We start from the raw sequence: 13,891 nt of genomic DNA on the forward strand, positions 1-13,891 counted from the left end.
ATATCTTGGAAAATATAGAAGATTCACTGGGACTGAAGTTCAAATTAGTCCAACCTGGCTTTCTTATGAGCGATTCTTGGCTATTGTCTTAAAATTACTCCAGCCGTTATTACTGGCTTTGAAAAGTATCTACCAAGATGGGATGGATTTAAGTAGTGAGGCTGGTGTATTACTTTTGCTACTATGTTCAGAGAAGACTATTGCCATTCTCTCTCTTGTAAATCTACTGTTGAAACCACTTGGGTCATTAAACAATGACATCCAGGAATCTGCTACAACAGTAGTAGATCTTTGTCCAGCAACAAAAGCTACATTTGGATCAATCAAAGAGCTATCAATTGAAAAAGTACTGGAAGAAGCAAAGATTTCAGACCAGAAGTTTACTAATGAAGGCATTTATATTGAAACCTTAAGTGAAGAGGAGAAGAAGTATTTGTGAAGAAAACTGAAAAAGTACACAGACTTGATTCTTAAAAATTTACAACAGCAACTTCTAGATTCTACTCAACCTCCACGTAGCTTTTACAGATGCCTGTTCTATAAAACACCAACACTTGAGTGGAGTGAGGCACTCCCAGCAATGGGACTGCCATGTGCTCAGGACAGAATAGAGAATTTGAATACAGATAGAAATATTTGAATATCATACAACGAATTAATGAAGATTTGACTTCAACTTCTTTTTTATCTTCACTAGTGGCTTGACCGGATCTTTGTGCTATGTTTCCTGGGATGAAAGTAGTGGGAATTCATCTCTTGCTACTCCTAGTCACAACAGCTACAGTTGAGCATTCTTTTTCATCATTGAATAGAATTTTGTGTTCTGAAAGAAGTCTCCTTCTGCCTGATCATGTGAATGAACTAATGAGCATATCAATTGAAGGAATGGAAGTACCAGACACACGAGAAGCCACCGAAGATGAACACATTGCATTTGAGAAGTTCATTATCAGAGTCATGAAAAATTATAACAAGAAACCAAGAAGGATGTAGACGTAGTGCTTCATAGAAGGCATGAGTAGCCAACTTTAATTTGTGTGATTTTAAAACATGAGTTAAATCAAATAAAATGGTCATGAAACATTTTTCAGTTTTTACTATGGTGCCATACAGCCCACCTTCGCCCTCATGGTCTCACCCCTTGTAGCTGGTCAGAGTAAGTCTAAGGTCTGACACTGGGTTCCCAAAGTACAAAATACGCCACACAGGTATCTGTCAAACACAAGTAGTTTATTTCCTGACTGCTAACAGTTGTGCCCCATAAATGGAAGAACAACATAACAAAGAAGCGGCATATCTTACGTCCCTTCCTGCAAGCCTGGGACCCCGGGTAGGCTGTGGATGAAGTGGGAGGTTGTCTCAGCTTCCAAGGCACCGGTACCCAAAGCCCAGTGGTGAGGTCCGATTTCCTAGGCTCTGAGGAAGCCTTAAATATAGTTTTCCTGCCTTGTTTGGCAATTTGGAAATTTCCAGGGCTTACTCATTAGTGCTGATGTAGAACTTAGCTGTTAGTTATCGATCTGGTTCTGATCTGGATCTTCCTGTTCTTTGGCCCTGTTTACATGATCAGTACATTAGGGTAAACATAATTGTTTATGTGTTCTTGCCCTTTACCCTTATCTCATACTTGTTCTTGCTATACTGGCAACAATGCTTATCTTAAGTGGCGTATGTTCCCAAAGACTTGCTTCTGGCTCATCGGATGTAGGGAAAAGGGAAAGGGGGAAAGAATGCAGGCCTCACCACCTCTAAACTAACACGTACAAAGTTCTTCCGCAATTGACCACTGCACCCCTCATCGGCCCTGACACCCCGCCCCATAAATTTGAACACCCACCTAATTCAGTACAGGATTTCCTTAATTCCTGGGGAAAACACTGGATGACAGGCAGGCAGTTTGCAAATGCCCCAGACTCTTCTCATTGATACTGGGGAACACAGAATGACAAACACCAGTTTAAGCTAATTGAGAAATCTTTGTCCTTTATTCACATAATCAAACACAGTGTTAGGCCTCACCCTATGCTGCATTTGCCCCCTGACAGGAAGAAAATGAGTAGAATCAGACTGCAAAAGTTGCCACCTCATTTTCATTTCTTCATACAAACCAGCTGAGGGCTTCCTATGTTGCTTGTCTCAACAGCAAATAAGCACCTCAGACAATGAATAAGAATTGCTAAAGAATATACCAGTAAAATAGAAGCTGGCTGCTGCTTTAACAAGAAACAGCCCCCATTCAGCTCACAGAACCAAGAAGGCAAAATATTCCACTCAGGCAGCATGATGGTACCAGCTTTATGTACCAGACTGGCAGACCCAGTATCCCCAGAGGTGAAGGAACCAAATCCCTAACCCTGGTCTCAGCAGGCAAATGTAATCTCCCAACCAATGAAAAGAGCTGAGACTGAAAAGGGTTGATACCTATCCTACCAATAACTTCTCTCTTCCTTGCCACCACGTCCCTCCTCCCTCTGCCTCCTTTCTTCCCTCCACATCCTTTCTCCCCAAGCGCCCACTGCTCAATACCACTGCCCTCCACAACGATGCATGTCCCCTGCCTGACAATTTCAGAATTTGAACAAGTAAAAAAAATTGTCCTGGCTCAGGCCATTGCTTACCTATGGGAGAGCTCTGAAGGACTCCTCTGGCCCAGGTGAAGGGAGATCCATTACTCCTGGCCATTTATTGTTCTGTGATAAGAATATATTAATCATTGTTTTGTTTTGTGCATTTTAGTACAAACTAATTGATCATGATAAATCATAGACTTGTGTATGGCTCTTTGAAGAAAAAGTTTAATATGGCAAGGTAGGGAGATATATCATTCAAAGAGGAAGGACGCATGATTAACAGATTGGTAACAAATTTAAAAAAAATTATATATTTCCTCTTCAGTGCTTACAGGGTTTTGAAAGTAATATTGTTAAATCTTTTCAGAGTAAAGAAAAATCAAAACAGGAAAAGTGGAGATAGCTAACTGCTGAGTGTCTGCTACCAACTTAAATGAAGTTTTGCTTCTTGGTCGTTAATTTGACTGTCTTAGGCTATGTCTAGACTACAATGATCAATTGGAAAAAGAAATGCCATTTGTGGTACGCAAATTACATATATTTTTCCGATTTACTTCCAAAAGAGATTTTTTCGAAATTTGGCCCATATACACAGGGCCAAATTTCAGAAAAAAAACCTCTCTTTTAGAACATCCCTGCTTCCTCGTAAAATGAGATTTACAGGGATACTGAAAAAATGCTTCCACATTTCCAACTTTTTTTTCGGAAAAGCAGATGTGTTCCTTGGATGCAGCAGAGCTTTTCTGGGGTACCTCCGGTATCCTGGAAAAACTCTGCAGTTTAGACATACCCATAAAGAGTTATAAGAAAGGGGAAAATCCTGGCCCCATTGAAGTGAATAAGAGTTTTGCCACTGAGGATATGTCTACACTAGCCCCCTAGTTCGAACTAGGGTGGCTAATGTGGGCATTCAAACTTGCAAATGAAGCCCAGGATTTAAATATCCTGGGCTTAATTTGCATGTTCCCCGGGCAGGTGCCATTTTTAAATCCCCTTAGTTTGAACTGACTGCCCGTGGCTACACGCGGCAGTCAGAAGTTAATCCGAACTAAGTCCTTAGTTCAGATTAACTGTTACTCCTCCTGCAATGAGGTGTAACAGTTAATCTGAACTAAGGTCTTACTTCAGATTAACTTCTGACTGCCGCGTGTAGCCATGGGTAGTCAGTTCAAACTAAGGGGATTTAAAAATGGCTCCTGCCCGGGAACATGCAAATGAAGCCCAGGATATTTAAATCCCGGGCTTCATTTGCAAGTTCAAATGCCTACATTAGCCACCCTAGTTCGAACTAGGGGGCTAGTGTAGACATACCCTGACTTCACTAGGACCTAAATTTCACCCAATGTGCCTGACACACAAGTTGACTTAGCTTGAAGATGTGTGACTTCCAAGAACCATTTCATTTAAAAAAGTTTACCCTGAATGCTGCTCAAAGTCCATGAAGAAAAGAAAGTAAATTTATTTTACTTTTATTTTAAAATATTCTGTACCCCATTTCCAACAATCTTTTTTTTCCCCAAAGAAACCTTTAGGGGCTGGAATGAGAAAAACAGAAAAGGAAACCTTACTTTGAAACCTGATAATTTTTATTTAATTTTTTTTAAAATCATGACACTTCATAATATCATTTGCTGTTTGCAAACAGGAATGTATATGTATATAAAATATAGTAATTTTCTGTGCATGTGACAATTTATAATTGAAGGTAAATTATGCTAAACTGGCAATTCTGTCTTATAGCTTTCTTTCAGGAAGGAATTCAGGTATGAATAAATCTGGATCTCACAGATGTCTTGTAGAAAAGTGAAAAGGTTTTATCAGTACTAATTAATTAGTACTAATAAATGTAATTCCTTAGGCTGCTTATCTCCGGCAACCATTATTTCCTTAAAATGTTTCACCCATGGACCTGGGATAATTAAACCCAAATTAGCAGTATTTCGCTTTTCTCATTTACTTTTTCTAAAAGTAAGAACATTCATTCAGACAATAGTCAATTATTAATATGTTATTGTGTGTTCTGGCAGTAGTAATATCCAAGACCCAAATAAAAAATAACTCTATCTTATGCTTGGAGTTGCTTAAAAACATAAAAAGATACAGTCCTACTCTAGAATATACAGATACTAAAGGTATGCCTACAAAGCAACATTAACCCACGTCTTCACAGCAGGCAGTTATTTTGAAATAATGTTGAAATACTGTCAACCTAGAGGACTTCTTACTCTGAGGGCACGTCTAGAAAAACCGTTCTGCGTCCAGGGAACATATTTGTTCTTCCGCCTTTTTTTTGCAGACAAGCAAATGCACTCTTTCAGAAGCTCCTGTATTCCTAGTTCCATGAGGAATAAGAAGGCTTCTGAAAGAGGGCTTTTTTTCAAACATTTGGCCCAGTCTAGATGGGCCAAATGATGGAAAAGCCTCTTCCAACAAAATAATCGGAAAAAGCTATGCAAACTGTGGAGTGCATTTTGCGTATCTTTTTCCCCAAAAAAGATGTTGTCTAACTGTACCCTGACTGCTGTAACCCTCATTGTATGAGGAGTAAGGGAAGTCAGCGGAAGAGTGCTCCATTTCAACATAAGTGCTATGTAGACACTCACAATTTTTAAATAAGCTATTTTGAAATAAACTACACAATTGATGTAGCTGAAGTTGCATAACTTTTTTTTGAGTTAAGCCCTGCTGCGTAGATGCACCCTAACATGACAAAATAAAAACAGACAGGATAGTAGAATGGGATGCAAAATGGGGTTCAAGAGTAGGACTGGGCTGGGTAGATTTTATGATCATTGATAGCACTTATTCACTAGTGGTGATGAAACTATTTGTGTAAAGGCTGCACTGTCTAGTCCAAAGAGATCAGAGTAAAGGTAGCAATATATTTTGTTAGTTCAATTTTTTCTCATTGTATGTGTATTCCTTAATGGGGGCAAAGCTGGGATGAGGGAAGATATCAAGTTAGGAACAAGAGTTGGGGAAGAGGAAGAAAAGTCTGCAGCAGAGAAATGAAAAGGGAGATGAGACAGCTAGAATGTTGAAGAGGAATCAGAAGAGATGGGAGACTGAGAACAACAGTGGTATGACTGAAGTACATTCATACACAATATTCACTCAACATTTTTAAAGGTCATTCTCTATTAATAGAAAAATCACACAGGATGGGAGTAAAGGGGGTGGTGCTAAACTTCTGCTCTTCTTCTGCTGCCAGCCAGCATAGCTCATTTTGCTTAGGTGAGTGGATCAGAAGCAGCAGGTCTCTTCTAAGACCACTATCAAGGATTTTTCCCCACTGTATAGTAAAAGTCACCAAGTTTAATCTCTGAGAAGTGAACTAAAAATCTGTAATTATTCATCCATCCCATCCTACTCAATGCCCAGCAGGTTATACTGATTAAATTCAGAACATTATTTTGGAATTATCAGACAATCTTAACACAATAAAAATAAAAGGTAACACAAATCTTGATGTTGCTTTTACTTTAGTGATCTTAATATGTCTCCTGTTGATTTCACCCTTGAGTAACCCTCTGGTATCATCACTTTTTTTAAGATCCCTGTTTAAAGACACTGATCTTCCTCCCATGTTCTATTAGTTTACTTGACTTTCATCACCGTGGGTGTCTCTAGACTACAGGGATTTGTTGACAAAAGTGGACTTTTGACAACAAAACTATACCTGCATCTACACTGCTGCTGAGTTCTGTCGACATAATGTCAGAACTCAGCAGTTTTGTCGATGGCTGTAAACCTCATTCTATGAGGAATAACGCCTTTTGTCGACAGAATTCTGTCGACAGAAGGTGTTATTGCATCTACACTGTCCTTTGCATCTACACTGTCATGTCAACAAAGCGGCTTGCTTTGTCGACAGAACTGGATATAGTCTAGACACTCTTTGTCGACAGAAGCTTTGTCGACAGTATCTGTCGACAAAACTTCTGTCGACAAAAGCCTGTAGTCTAGACTTACCCTGTAAGTGGAAGAGAATCCCACCCTTTGTTAAAGAATACAGTGTTCTAGCCATCACAATATTACAAGTACATTGTTCCAAGTAAATGTTTCTTGTAAGCATTTTAACTTATGCCACTGCCTCTGTGTTAGCCATTTTTAATTACATCTGGAAGGATGGTTAAAAATATAGATTATACTTATTCTTTTTAAAATCTGATTAAACCAAAGAGGATTTTTTTCCTCGCCTGCTGTTATAAACCTGTATTCTCTATGTAATTTTTCTGGAATGGAACATGCAGAAGCATGGTCAGCTATAAATTGTTGCAAGGTACTTGTCAATCTCAAAAAAATAGAGATAAGCAAAATCAAAGGAACACACTTGATAAGATAATTACCTTTCAGTTTGCAAAGGGCTAACAATTGAATACATTACCATTTTCAAAAAACTCAGAGCGTGTATAATGATTCAACATCTTGCTTTCATCTAATGTCTTGTCAGTAAATGCTGTAAACAGTACACATTTTTCAAAAAAGTCCAGTTTAGCAGGCACTACTCTTCAGAAATTGGAGTTCGTAGTGATTACTCACATTTATGAACATTTTTTCAAGCAATGTGATAGACAAGTTGCCTTCATGAAGTTTTTGTTCCAGTACTCTTTGTACATTCTGAACACCCACATTGAGAGTGCAAGGAATGTTGAGTTGTGCTATTCCGCTTTATATACATACTTTAGCTGTACTTGGGTTTAAGTCAAATTTTAAGTTTTGATGCTAGCTTTACTGACAATAAATCAGAATTTGGGGAAAAATGGCAGCATTTGGAGCCTAAAGAAAACAATGAACTCGACATAGGTGGACCCATGTACCCACACAAAGCACACAGTGGTGGATATAGGTCTTTAGGTATACAATGATCAAAGCAAAATTATAATGTAGACATACCAAATATTTCCTGCTTGTTTCCTACTTGTCTACAGAATGAACTACTGTAAGGTATTTCCACTATATTGCAAATATTAAAGTATATGGTTGCTGTTATTATTAGTATCCTAGATGTTTCACAGAAACACAAAGTGTGTGTCTAAACTACATGGCTCATCAAAACGAGGTTTAAAGGATCTGCCAATGAAGGTTTCTGGGGTTGGCAGATCCCCATCTAGACTGCCGCGCTGAGACAACAATCAGCTGATCGGCACAGCGTGGCAGCCATTTTGATTTAAATGAAGCTGCGATTATTTGCAGGCTCTAGCCCTAAATTAAGATATTAAACTATAAACCAGAGTCGTAAATAGTTGAAAGTGAGTATAAGGACAAAGTTATGCAGTTATTCAGTTAAGGTACACACATTCTGAAAGTTCCTTGAACAACAACCAAATTTTAAAACCCACTTTTATACACATGTGCACACACATAGTATATTATTTACAAAATGTTTCAAAGCTCTCACTCATGCTATAAAACACGATTTATTGTTAAGCTTTTGTATGTCTGTAAATCAAATACTGCTTTCTAAAGCTAAAAGCCACAAAATTCCATTTTAATGAACAGAGACATTTGTCTCCCTAGTCATATTCATGTAAAAACTTTTGAAAGGGTGCTCTTTCATTTTTATAATTCTCTGGAAACTCTCCTCTCCTGTGCAGTGAGTGATGGAAATTCTTAGCATTCTCAGCCACTTCACAGCCTTTTATTATTATTTCCTCTTTCTTTACAATGTACAGTATGAACCATGGAACTTTAGACGTCTATAAATATTAATGATCATAAATGTAACAGGTTTTCACAAAGTGAAGCTTAGTATGAACATAACACAAACTCTTGACAATTACTACCACATTTTTTTCTTTTCAGTTGCAGTCTGTGGGTGGGTTTTGAAGAGCACCTAAGTGACATAGGGTTTACAGCATTTAGAGCACAAGTTACATAAATGCTTTTGTGTATCTCAACCCCATCCCAATGAACTGTTGACTACATAATGATAAGGGATGGCAATGAAACAGAAAACATTTTGTCATTGGTGTATCTTAACTACTTATAATGGTTTCGTTTACCATAACAAATATAACATCCCTGAGCACTACTAAAGTCCCTATCTTACAGGTGAGAAGGAACATTCTGTGAGAACACATTGATACCATCTAAATATTCAATGGCAACAAGACAGGTGGTTTCGCTGTTTCCCACACTGTCCAGCCAGCCAACTCTGGAGAAGGCTGAACAGCCAGATACAGCTTGCCAGCCCAGAAATCATCAAGACATCACATTTTAGTTCTTTCAAAACAGAAATTTTGAATTAGAATTTAAAATGGTCATTTTACATTTCCATTTTTTAATTCAGATTCAGAATGAAGAAAGTTCAGTAATGCTAATTTTTTCCATGGTTTTCATTCTGCTTCCCACACAATTACACTGGAACATGTTTCCTCTCAGTACCTCCGAATTATCTTTGATTCCTCACACTATGTTTTTCATATGCATATCCTCAACCTCTATGGTCTGAACTTCTATAGTTTGACATCATCTGTGGTACAGCATCCCTGTAGGTGATCCTAGGTTGGAGCACTCATGGGAAAAACTTGGGCCCCACACACAGAAACCACTGCCCTGCCCTCCGAGAGCTTCTGGTGCACTGCAAGCTCAGAGAGAGAGGAGGAAAAGAAGCAGGGACCGGGCATGCTCAGGAGAAGAAGCAGAGTAGATGTGGAGCCCCACATAACCACAAACACTGGCTGGGGGCTCTGCACCCACTCTGCCTCTACCCTGAATGCTACCCCACCTCTTGGTCAAAGGTAGATCCTCTGCTGCTGCCAAAGCAGAACCCAGCAGCCACTGGTAGCAGAGGGACCCGCATGGATCCTCCTGGTCTGAGAAATTCCCTGGTTTGTGTCCTGTCAAGTCCCAAGGAACAAATCAGACCAGTGAGATACAACCTGTGCTCAGATGTTGCTTAGTTATATTGTATATTGCCATAGCTCAGTGGTTCTCAAACTTTTTGGCCTGTGGACCACCTGGCTCAATGTAAACCTTTCCACAGACTACCAGTTGCTAACGGAAATGCCCATTAATTACATAATTATGCCCGAGCTATTTTGTTAGTGCTGCTGCTAGGGAGACTAATTTAAATTATTAAACAAATTATGTGCTTTACCTTTCTCATGTTAGTTTATCAAACTTCATTTTAAATAATGTAAAATATTAAATTATGTCCAACAAAAAAGGTTTCGGTGTTTCCTCTATTTATGGCAGGTGTGGAGAACCTTTCTTGTGTCAGGAGCCACTGACCCACAGAAAAATCACTTGGGGACCACACAAGTGGGAAGCAACAACAACAACAACAAAACCTCTTCCACAAACCCTCAACCCCCACTGGTGTGGGCCCCTAATGAGACACTTCACTCCTCAGGAGTGAAGGTGAAGACTCTGGCCAGAAGGGAGGGTGCAGAAATGGACTGGGGGTAGGGTGTCTTACTAGGGGCAGGGAGATGGGGGCAGGGAGTGCCTGAGGCTAAAGCTTGGGGGCAGAGTGGCTGAGGGAGATGGGAGGCAGGGTGCCCCTGGGAAAAGGGCTGGTGTCAACGTGGCTCGGGGCAGGGGTGGAGTCAGGGAAATGAAGGGGCGGGGAGGCTGTGTGATGCACAGCAAGCCGGAGTGGGCAGGTATGTGATCTTGGGGTGTTCAGCCTTGCAAGGGGTGGGGTTCCACAGAGTTCCAGTCTCTGGTGCCCTGCCCCCCAGACCAAATCCCTGTGCATGCAAAGCCCCAAATGGCCCTGAGGACCACCTGCATACTGCATGTGCAGTTCTTCAGTCCCAGCATTGCCTCCTCCCACTGCCACTGGGCGCTGTGCAACCTTGCTGGGGAAGGGGGGGTGTGCCAGCTGCTGGTGCACCATGAAAGCTCACCCCTCCCAACCAAGTCCTGTGCAACCCAACCTGCTGCCAGGGAAGGGGAGGCACCAGCCACTAGTGCACCACGAGAGCCCATCCCACCTGGCTGAGCCTCACGCAGCCCAACCTGCTTCCTGCCTCATGGAACCAACCGAGAGATGCTCCGCTCTTACCATGGCAGTGGCACTCCTCCACATGTAGCTTCATAACCTGGGTGGAGGGGTGGGGGGCTGGTGAGTTTGCTTTCTTCACCTCCCCTGCTGGCCAGAGCTGGTGCTGCAGCCTAGTGGCTGCACAACAACCACGAGACTGCAGCATCAGTGTGGGCTCCCCCAGCATGCAGGAAGGAGGAGGGTATGTTTTTGCCACGAACCACCTGGGAGGTGTCTGCAGATCAGTAGTGGACTTTGAGAACCACTGCCATAGCTGATATCATCTACTATATATTTGCAAGAGTTTGTCTTTTTGTCTGTCTTCCTGTTCAAGAATTGTCTAAACGGTAAGAGCTAGGATCACCAAATTCAGTTTGACTGTTCAGGAAAATGAAATGTGCCTGGAATGGGATTGCTTCTCATAAAACCATACAGAAAAAAGACAGAAGCACCATTAGGTGAAAGGGTCTGGCTGGGGGCATGCCCCTCCCTGTCAGAGACTGCCCCATATCCGAGCCTCCCATCCCCCAGATGCCAAGTAGGGAGGACAGAGGGTGCTGAAACATTCATCGGGGGCTAGGGGGAAGAACAGTTTGCTGCATTCATCATTCTTTCTGGGGTGTGCAGGGAACAGATTAACATGGATCTGCCCAGCTAGGGGACATCCACCCTACTAGGATGTGCTCATGAGAACTGCAGCAGCCATGGAGTGGTGCTTCTCAACTGGCCCCAAGCTGCTAGGGTAAGAGGGAGCTGAAATAGTCCTCTCTCTCTGGAACAGCCTGAACACTGAATCCCTCATCCCTAGCCTCACAGCAGAGTAATGATTTAAATAAAGCATGCACATTTTCATTTTATTTTCCAGTTGTAGTGCCCCCTCTCCACCTGGTTACCTTCTTTAAAGCCAATCTACTTACAGGTTTTGATGGATAGGTCTGGGTTCTTCTGGATCCCGCAACCCACTCAACTTTATTTTTTCTGATGGATTTATTTGGCGGTGCCTCCACCCTCCTCACTCCTTCCTGGCAGGGTCACCAGGGCAGCTTGGGAGGAAAATTATAGCCCAGGGTAATCCCCACGTATTTGCCAGATAGTTGGAGACTCCCAGAAAATAGCACAAACACATACACTATAATAAACACAATTATATTAAACAGGAGACAAATATAACAGAACAGGGTAAAACACTATTTTTAGGGTCACCGGTGCCCAGCAACTATAAGATCACTGTCCCGTTGGTACGCATACTTTGTTGGGACCCTTGATGACTGTTGACCACAAAATACTTCTCTGCAGTGGTTTTCAGTGGGGCTGACTAGGTCCAGTACAGCCCAAAGGACTCACAAATGGGAGAAGGCAGAAAATCCCTCCACAGGTTTAATATGCTTCAGGTAATAAAATCCCCAAACAAATTCCCTGACTGACTAAAAATTGGTGCACTCACACACTCCATGAATGAGCCTCAGGTTGAGAGATGACTCAGTCACTGCAAAGGGGCTGCTCTCTTCTCGCAGGGATCTTCTTCAGGCAGGAACCAGGCTGCTTCGGTCCCAGAATTTCCCTTCACCGCAAAGGGGTGCAGGGCTCAAGGTGTAGGCCACCCAACTGCACCAAAATTCAAACTATAACCTCCTAGCCCAGCATTCAGACCCACACAGCAGGCAGCAGCCCTGAACTCGCCGCTAGAGCAGAGCTGACCATGCGGTGACTCTTTCAGGGTATGTCCACACTGCATCCCTAGTTCGAACTAGGGATGCAAATGGAGACAATCGAAGTAGTTAATGAAGCGGGGATTTAAATATCCCGCGCTCCATTAACATGATCTCGCCGGCGCGCTAGTTCGAATCACAGCTGATTCGAACCAGGAAGTGTGCGCCGGGACGCGTTAGTTCGGACTAAAGCCCTTAGTCTGAACTAATGTTACTCCTCAAAAAATGAACTAGGGATGCAGTGTAGACATAGCCTCACCCAGGGAGCTGGAGAGCCAACTCAGCCTGGCTGGGGAAGCCTCCCAGCAAACTCCACAAACTGGGAATCAACAGTGGAGACATAAAACCCAGCTGAGGGATCCTGCCTTCAGGTCCCTAGAGGCTAGCTCCCACACAGCCAGTCCTCCCCTTGCCCTGGCTGGCTCCAGACTCCCCTCAACTATGGTCTCTCTTTCCCCCTGGGAGGGGCATCTCACTCCCTATGGGTTGCCGGGCGGACTCTGGCCCTGGTAGGAAGGGGGAGCCAAGGCAAACTCAGAGTACCTCTCCCTGAGCTGCCAGCAGACAAGGCCCTGGGAATCTAAGTAATCTCCTTGGGGGTTACACAGTAAAAAAAATAATTCAGTTACAGACCTGAGCAATGATCATCTAGTTAAACAATAATTGCAAAGTACTAGCTTATGAGCTATCATCATCATAATATGTGAGCACCTGATGTAAAACATTACCAGGTAGGAATTATATTCACCCACATCCTTCTAACAGTAGATAGATCTTCCTATTAGGTTTCCTATGACAAGGTCAGACGATTTGATTGTCCAGGACAAACTTTGATCTGGTGTAAACAGATGTTCCATTGAAATTAGTATAACTATGCTAATGTATAGAAACTGTGGAACTGGCCCTCAGATTTCAGTTGTTCTCATCCTTACTTTTGAAACAAAACTTGTTCCTGGATGTTGAAATACATTGATCTAAGCATGGACACTGATTTGTTCTAAGATAGTATTGAGTAATTTAGTTTCAAAAGTACATGTTATTCACTGCATGACTGGGCTTTTTAGGGGAGAAGAGGCCAGTTGCTCCTGTGCCAACTTTCATTCATTGCTTCCCAGCGTGAAGAATGGAATTAAGGGAGATCAGATAAAAGTTAAGAGGGATCTACGCCAATAGAGAACAGCCAGTAGAATGACTCCAAGGGAACCAAGATGGTCTGTACCAAAGATAACTCAGAAGGACATTGTGAAGAGGAAGGGGCTGAAGAGAAGCCAGCAAAAGGATGAAGAATCTTTTTGCTTTCTGGGACTGTTCTATTGGACCTCTGCTACGCTGGAAGATCAAGCCATATCTTCAGTACTGACCTGTTCATGATGATCTGAGGAGACTCACAATGGGGTAGGAAATTGATGCAAGGAGGGTTGGCATTTGAATGCCTTTCTAGCAAGGGATATGACAGAGGTAGCCATGCCCTAAACACAGATACAGATCAATACCTAATTTGTATGTCAATAGAGTGTGCTATCACATGTGCATTTTGCATGCAATTGCACATACATTTTTAAACATCTTCTAACATATGCATGTCCTATTTTATCTTTATAAAATTCTTGTTTACAGGG

The 13,891-nt window shown here is 41.9% G+C and overlaps 1 long non-coding RNA gene across 1 annotated transcript in view; it reads right to left on the reverse strand.

The window, feature by feature from the left end:
- Positions 1–1,235: 1,235 nt before the first annotated feature.
- Positions 1,236–13,891, reverse strand: part of LOC112544044 (uncharacterized) — a 28,053-nt gene continuing 15,397 nt past the window's right edge. Inside the window, exons 2-3 of the long non-coding RNA XR_012901495.2 lie at positions 2,619–2,690; positions 1,236–1,554 (exon numbers count right to left, since the gene is read on the reverse strand). This is a non-coding gene — a long non-coding RNA (uncharacterized LOC112544044). The remainder of the gene's footprint in view (positions 1,555–2,618; positions 2,691–13,891) is intronic.

Source organism: Pelodiscus sinensis, chromosome 1 (genome assembly GCF_052426305.1).
Source record: "Pelodiscus sinensis isolate ZL-2025 chromosome 1, ASM5242630v1, whole genome shotgun sequence".
Classification (NCBI taxonomy): domain Eukaryota; kingdom Metazoa; phylum Chordata; order Testudines; family Trionychidae; genus Pelodiscus; species Pelodiscus sinensis.